Below are 8,019 nucleotides of genomic sequence, written 5' to 3'. Positions count from 1 at the left end.
ATGTGATAAATAATTGTAGGCCCAGATTGAAGCCCTGCAGGAGTCACAGCAGGCCTCACAGAGCCAGCTTCAGGCCCTCGAGCTGTCGCACCAGGCCGAGTTGGCACAGGAGAGGGCGCGAGTGCAGACCCAGCTTGAGGCCTTCCAGCAGGCGCACAAGGACTGGTACGAGTACATGGCCCATTTTTCTCAGAGCATGGGCCAGCCTCCACCGCCTCCGCCGCCACCGATGATACCGTTGGTGCCTCCACCTCCGCGCGACGGCACTCCTGTGAGTCACTTAGATGCACTCTTCACTTTCGTGTCATATAGAGCTACCTTCGACTTATACCTTAGTTTGACCTACCATAGCTTAGACCTTAGAATTTGCTTTGATCCAGATAACTCACATGTGCAATCTCATTCTAGGGACCTTCTACAGCTGGATCGAACAACGATATGCAGGGTGATCAAGACCTGGACTTGACTCCATTTCTCCGCAGGCCTCCGACCATGTGACAGGCCATCCGACCTTGTTTGATAGTTTTGTATGTTGAACTGTGGACTTGGTTGAACTTTGTGGACTTTGGACATATGTTGATGGTGTTTGTGGACTTTGCATGGTGCTTGTCGACATATGTTTGTTGTTGTGAGTGGATGTAACATTTGTGGACATATATGTGATATATATTGCCTATCTGTCATGTTATTATAATTTCCTATGATTTTGTTGCTTATTGTGACTGGATATGCACTGAAACAAACAAAAAAAATTCTGTGGACATATTTTACCGAGTGTAGCACTCGGTAAAACAGAGATTCTGTCAGTTTTACCGAGTGTAGCACTCGGTAAAACAGCGAACATAACCAAATTGGTTCTGATTCTGTGAATTTTGCCGAGGGTGCCATTTTTTACCGAGTGCCGCTTCCCCACTCGGAAATATTTGACTACTTTTTACCGAGTGGGAACACTCGGTAAACATTATTCCTGAAGACTATTTGCGGAATTGTTTTAATCACGAAAATGGTTATTATTTTACCGAGTGTTAGGAGCTACACTCGGTAAACATTATTCAAAAAAATTATTTGCGGAATTGTTTTAATCACGAAATGCTAATTTATTTACCGAGTGCTGCTAGTGACACTCGGTAAACGTCGCTGTTAACGGTCAGTTTGGAGGCTGACGACCGTCAAGTCATAATTGTTTACCGAGTGTCATTGTAGCACTCGGTAACTCTCTGCTCCGAGTGCGCCGATATTAGACACTCGGTAAAATAACTTCACCGAGTCATTATTTGCCGAGTCCACTTTACCGAGTGTGGCACTCGATAAAGAGTTTGCCGAGTGTGTAGCACTATTTGCCGAGTGTTACTCACACTCGGTAAATACACAATATCCCGTAGTGTATGCAAATAGGAGCCAGCCCCATATCCAAGTGAAAAGTGAGAACAGATTATCTTTCATCAAACTTACAATCAAGGTGACTTGTCTGGTCTCTTCATATATCATAATATTCCCATATTGGTCATTATGGCAAAATCCTACTGACTGTTTGATCCCTAAGAGCACCTTCTCCAGCAACGCAATCTCATTGCCTAGCTTATTCAGCTAAAATTGCTTCCTCAAGCCACCACTTGATTCATACAGCACCAAGCGATTAGATTCAAATCACAATTCATACACATTTCCTCATCTAGCAACATGAACTACTGAGGCAATGCAATCTCAAACGTGTTTTCTTAAGATACCACAGATAATATCGTACATAATAAGAGTTCAGACATATAGGTGAAATCTCACCAATGATCACAGACAAGCCCTTTTGTGCTTACATGATGCATGCTCTGATAGAAACCCTTCCAACCCTGAACCCTCCACATCCAAGCCAAGATTATTGGGTCCCTCTGTCTCTATGCATGACTGGTGACAAGGACTGGCCAACACGAACTTCTTCCTTAGTGCCGCAGAGGAGGCTTATTGCAGATGGCTCGTTGGGCTCACAGGCCGCCGTGCGCGTGCTTGTGGCTGTCGTTGCCGCCTCCCTGATAGCAGCAAACTATCCCGCCACGGACATCCTTGTACTGGTAGCCACCACCGACGCCACAACTTTTCAGGTAGCCGCCACAACCTCAGATGTAGGCGATGTGCAGTGGCAGCGATGGGGACGAGGCGAACTGCTAATCGGGGAAAAACAAAAAAAAGGTGCCACACACCCTTTCAGAATACATTTTTTTTTGTGAAAACAGCAACAATAGATAGTATGTACAATTTTTAATACCCAATTATAGGAGTGTAAGCAAATCAGTGAACCCACATATCATAGAAAAGTTGTTGAATCAAACACATTGCTGCAATCAAGGATTCTTAAACGTCCAAATCTATAATTGTCATAGCCATTGGCCAAAGCTAGATAAGAAGAAAATTGCCATTGCACCAGGAGGATTACACAAGTTTTAGATGCAGTTGAAGGTACACACATAATAATTAAGCCAATATAAAATCATGCTAAATAATTAATGTTTATACTTACATGCCTCTAGGTTGAATATAACATGAATAGAACACTTAAAGAAAGCTCCAAAAAATGTACAATAGGAAGATGTTACTGGAGAAGATGCAAGCTCATGGAGAACATACTGCAGGTACATCAGACATGTATACATTCATACAGTGGGAAAGCAGGAAGAAAAAAGTAATGGAACTCTATAACATTAATCTTTATAACAACATGATGATAATTAGTTAATGCAGAACATTACCTCTGCAGAGTCATATTCTTGCAATCTCCGGTCAGCCTTCTCCACATCTCTGCAGCTTGACGCAAAATTGTGTCCACCTTTATTCCTGCAAGTTTTTTATTCACATTTCAGATTTATATTCAAAGTTCAGATTAAATTATTTCAAACTTTGAAGCTGAAAACAAGAACAGTATTTCAAACTTTTTCTATATAACATAGAACCCCAAAGAAGAAATGTCTTCAGGCTGGATAGTCGAAACTTTTTTTCTGAATCTACAAATTTTACCTTGCAGAGTCACATCCAGTTTGTATTCACGTATCTATATGCTTAGAAGCACCATTGAAGAAGCTAAATTCAGATTTCGGCAAACTGAGCAGTCATCTCTAGATAATGAAACAAAAGGGCTATCTCTACCTGGGCCTCTACCACAAATGACACGTTCCTGATCCAGGCATGTCGAGATTGTGAAACTCTCACGGCTTCTTAGCGTGGATATACGTGGGTCGTGCAGATCGGCCATAGAAAGTGTCTGACAACGAGCAACGCAAGAATGAGCCATAATACTCCTCAAAAAGACAATGAGCCATAATAATGGTAAACAATACCCCATTAGCGCAGACGAAGAGCACCTCGACACCATGGCCGTAGGCAAACAACGCCACCATCATTTGGTGCTCCCCACGGTCCTGACAGCAGCCAGAGCACCCCCAAGAACCTACATACACAAATCCACCTAAATCATACACTAATCAGGGCCGTAAGTGGTGAGCGCCTCAATGAATTACTAAGAGGAGCATGTACTCGCCGTTCTTTCTCCTAACAGCTAAGACTTACAGAAGAGCGGAACATAACGCAAATTGGAGACGCCTTGATTGTCAATGAATCTGATAAAGCCTCAATCGGCATGGAGGCGTGAAAAGGGATGATATGGTCACGGGGTCGGTGCCATGATCGGCGAGGGAGGTAGCGACGTTGGCGCGGCAGGCGTCGGGCGTCGGGCGTGCCCCACGACGTCTCGATGTCCCTGGCGGCGCCGGTCTGCTTAGCGTCAACCACCATGGATTCGAAGAAACGTGGCTCTTGCCAACTCCATGCTGGGATCGCTGGCAACCAGAGGGAGAGAGCCACATGGGGGCGGCGAGACTGGGGATTGTGCGTTTTGGAAAGAGAGGAGGCCGGATCGTGCGAGTGACCAGGAGATATCAGATGGGGACGTCGTTGCTCCCAACTTGAGACTGGATCATGCGTTTTGGAAGGAGAGCAAAAAAAATTTTCATGAAACAGGAGGGGCTGATGCCCCTACTGGAATTTTATTGAATATACACAATCAAAATTACAGAGTCTTACAGAGCCAAAATCAAGAAACATAAAAGGTGAGGAAAAAAATAGCTAAGATTATACAAAGTTGTCTAGCCATTGATCTATAAGAGGGTGAAAGCGTGCTTTTGCTCTTAGAATAACTAAGGCAAACTCATTTCTGAAGACATTCCTGCATCTGTGAACCGAGTGCGCTAGATTTCTGAAAATAATATCATTTCTCATCATCCAAATAGCCCAACACATTGTGATGATTATTTCCATGAAGAAAGGGACCCTTAACTGATACCTGAGACTCTCCAGAATAATTGAAATATCCTCTGAATTAGGTATGAGGATGTGTAAGCTGTACCAGCAAGCCATTGCAAAAGGGCAGTGAAAAATCATATGAAGCAAATCTTATTCAATGTTGAGGGTGCAGAAGACACAATTATAATCCTCTAGGTGCATTCCTCTCCTTCTGAGCAGAGCTCTGATGCTCAATCTGTCACTTAAGACTAACCAGAAAAAAAAACTTTTCTTTTATTCTGACAAGCAGATGTCCATAACCACCTGTATGAACGATGAACCTGTCGCTGACCAATTAACTGTTTATATGCCTGTTTAGAAGAATAGCAAGGAGAACCCCAAACATAGGACCAAACGTCATTAGAATGATTGAGTTGTAGGGACTGGAGAGAATTAGAGAGGTCCTGAAATTGCTCAAATGCTTCAATGGATAAAGGCTGTAAAGGTACAGTGGAGACTGCATCACTTAGAGGAATGCATTGGGACTTAGCATATGAGAAAAGCTCAGGGTAAGACTGATGACAGATTCACTACTACAGATTGACTTATCACTATCACTATTTTCACTGCCATAGCGATAAAAGCGTCGGTATGATACTTCTACCATCGGTTGGACCGATAGAGAGGCCTCCTAAGGATGGAAACTGGCAGTTGAAAACCATCAATGCGGAGGTGGTAGTGGGGTTGAATTCCACTGTCATTTGGAACGCCGAGCCGACTGGGATAGGCGTTATGGCCGCCGGCTCTACACAACCATTTGGTGTACCGGCGGTAGTAAATTCAACGTGAGTTATTTCCCTATTTTCCAACTACCCGTAACACAGTTGCATCACCATGGAGTATTGCCTCGTCTTCCCTGATGCTTATATTAACTGCTCCTCTATGCTTCTCCATCTTCAAGATTGGTCTATTTAAGCCGAGGCTGGATGCGCTTCTTGGCAATCCACATACTCCTTCCTCCTTAGATACAGACAAAGCTCTTGAGCCAACCACCTATATTTTCTTCATCGCCATGGCGCTCCTTCTCCAACTCCTCTGGCGGCAACAACGGCGTTGGGAGAAGGATTTCAAGATTGGGTACTACCGGCATCTAGGTGTAGCGGGGGCTGCTCCATCTAGGTGCTAGTGAAAGTTTTGCGATTAAGGAGGTTCACTTATTTGGGCAAGCCAAGGGGTACTGAATGCACTTTGGTGTATCCTTGGTTTGCCCTGCGCATTTCTTGTGCCGATTCACCATCCCGGCGCCCTGGCGATCCTCCTTCCTCTGGAGCAGCAGCGACAATGGCGACGCTTCTCTTCCACGCCCTCTTCGCGACCATGAGACATGAGCACCACCATATCCTAATCGAGAAGGAAGTTACTAAACAAGAAAGGTGGACAAAAAATGGTTTCCTTCATTTTTTTTCCTACTGCTAAACTTACATGTTGACAATTAGTCATCCTATGCAGGAATGCACATGCTCGCGACCATGAGAGGTGGAGATGCTCCTCTTGTTCTCTCTCTCGACCATGAGAGGTGCAGCAGGGAAGGTAAAGCACCTCACTAAGATGCTCCTCTTCTTGCTCTCTCTCTCTCTCGACCGTGAGAGGTGCAGATGCTAGTGGAAGTTTTGTGAGGTGTTGCCTCGTCCTTAGCTTGCGCTGCCTGTCTCTAGACTCGACTATGGGATGTACCAGTACTCAACAGGTCTTTGTTATTGTACAACTAGAATGTAACTAGAGTTATCAATGAAATTGCTGTGATGATTGTTACCGTGTCGTTTATATATAGTTTTTTGCCTTAAAACAATTAATAATTGAAAGGTTGTGATGCTTGTTACTCCATTTTTTGAAGTGTCATAGTAGTTGCCTTGGCTATACAGACGTGAGCTAAAGCACCTCACTGAGATGGTGTTGGGGTGGAAGTATTTGCCTTGGTTTATTAGCAAATTGTCATTATTGCAGCTCCCGTCGCCGTTTCATACGGTGATTCAGCGTTAGTTTCAGATCGCAAAGTGCAGGCAATCAAATGGTCCGCGTCATCTTCCCTGCTCCATCATTCGCGACTCGCGTGGGTGGCCATGGATGTCGCGCAGATCTTGACTGTTCCCTTCCCCGCTCGTGTTTATTAGGGGAGATGACTTGAATAAATTGTATTAAGAAATTGGAAACATGTAACGAGTTTAGAAAGGAATCGTACTTACGTATCATTGAATTAAGGAGAATGAAGAGTTTATCATACAAAAAAAAGAGTTTATCATACAAATCCTGTCATCCAGATATATACATATCAACATTGATCTGCACATAATATACCACATTGATCTGAAGAACCTATCACACTCATAGCGGATCCTACACTCCTCGCTACAGAACACAGCCCACTCCTCCCAACCTTACCATCCTGCGTGGACACCGCGGCCTCCGCTTCCGCACTAATGTCCATCCTGGCAACGCACCGGCATGGCTAGAGGAGGCAGAGGACTAGACTGACCCAGTGCTGGCCGCCCAGCAAAGTCCTCCAACACGAACATGGCCTATTGGAGGCACCATGTCCATATCTCGTTCTTCCACGTCACATTCACCGTCGGGCCCGCTTCATCACCTTTGACCTTCCTCAACCACCGCCGGGTAATGTTGTCATTGCCGGCACCACTATTGGACTTGTGGAGCACAAGGAACATCAACATCATGGCCTGTCGCGGTGGAGCGCTCAAGCATGTCGAGCTACGGCTTGAGCACGGTGCAGTCTTCCACGAATATGGCACGCATCCCAGCGTGAAGTAGGCCTTCGGGTTGCCAACGCTAGCAAGCCTAGCGATGACATTGGCGCGGTACTCGTGGTCGTAGAACCTGTTCCAGGTCCCAAGGTGTATCCCACATAGCAGCACCCGCCGCAGTGGTATGCTTTGTCCCACTACGGCGTCGCCGCACACCCTACGCATCTACGAACAGGTTGCCCGCTGCCAAGATCTTCCATAGGATCCGCTGTAGCCGTAGCGACGCAGCTATCAATCTCAATAGCCATATCCTTCGGGAGCTTCTCCATGGAATGAGGACACGTGTGGTGGCTATAAAAGATGGATCCTCGGGTCGGGGAGCGACGTCACGGCAGAGCAGAGCACTGGGGAGGGGGATCTGAGCGGAGCAAGGTGAGTTCCAAAAAACCCTCTTGGGATTTTATGATCGCTCTATTCTTGAAGGTTCCGCGGCATGGGGATGTCGAATATTTTGGGGAAGTCAATCATCATCCTCCGTGTGAATTGCGTAAATCATGTATGAAAATGGGAAAAAATTAGAATGAAAAAATCTTTTATCTTACTATCTTACTATTACTAATTAGAGGCCCCAACGGTGTGAACCGCGTATGTAAACCGTGTGAACCCCCTAATTTTGCATGTAAATTACCCACCTCTGCCATTACAAAAGATAATTCAAAGCAGTCGATAAGAATAAAATAGGCTAGCGGTTCGTCATTTCGTCTCCCCTAAGATCGTGGTTAGCGTTAGAGGGGCCAAGCCACGTGGTCGAGTCAATTTTCTCCGTCCAACTTCCAACACCGTTTCATCACCATTACTTCCGCTAGGAGCAGCTGATCACCGCATAGGGCGAGGCAGCAGAGGCGATCCACCTTCACTAGGTAGCCGAGGACAACGCCTGTGTCTCCTCCCGAATGGTGGCCGAGAGCAACAGGCGCTACCAGGACCTCCATGTGGC

The 8,019-nt window shown here is 45.5% G+C and overlaps 1 long non-coding RNA gene across 1 annotated transcript; it reads right to left on the bottom strand.

The window, feature by feature from the left end:
* Nucleotides 1-2,056: 2,056 nt before the first annotated feature.
* On the bottom strand, nt 2,057-3,526 carry LOC136472687 (uncharacterized). Its single transcript, XR_010762401.1, has 4 exons — nt 3,348-3,526; nt 3,133-3,247; nt 2,739-2,823; nt 2,057-2,153 (listed from the first exon to the last, which is right to left on the bottom strand). It is a non-coding gene; the product is annotated as an uncharacterized lncRNA (long non-coding RNA).
* Between the last annotated feature and the right edge of the window lie 4,493 nt (nt 3,527-8,019).

Source organism: Miscanthus floridulus, chromosome 8 (assembly GCF_019320115.1).
Source record: "Miscanthus floridulus cultivar M001 chromosome 8, ASM1932011v1, whole genome shotgun sequence".
Lineage (NCBI taxonomy): Eukaryota > Viridiplantae > Streptophyta > Magnoliopsida > Poales > Poaceae > Miscanthus > Miscanthus floridulus.
The sequence above is the reverse complement of the archived record's forward strand: the minus strand, read 5'-3'. Positions and strand labels throughout refer to the sequence as shown.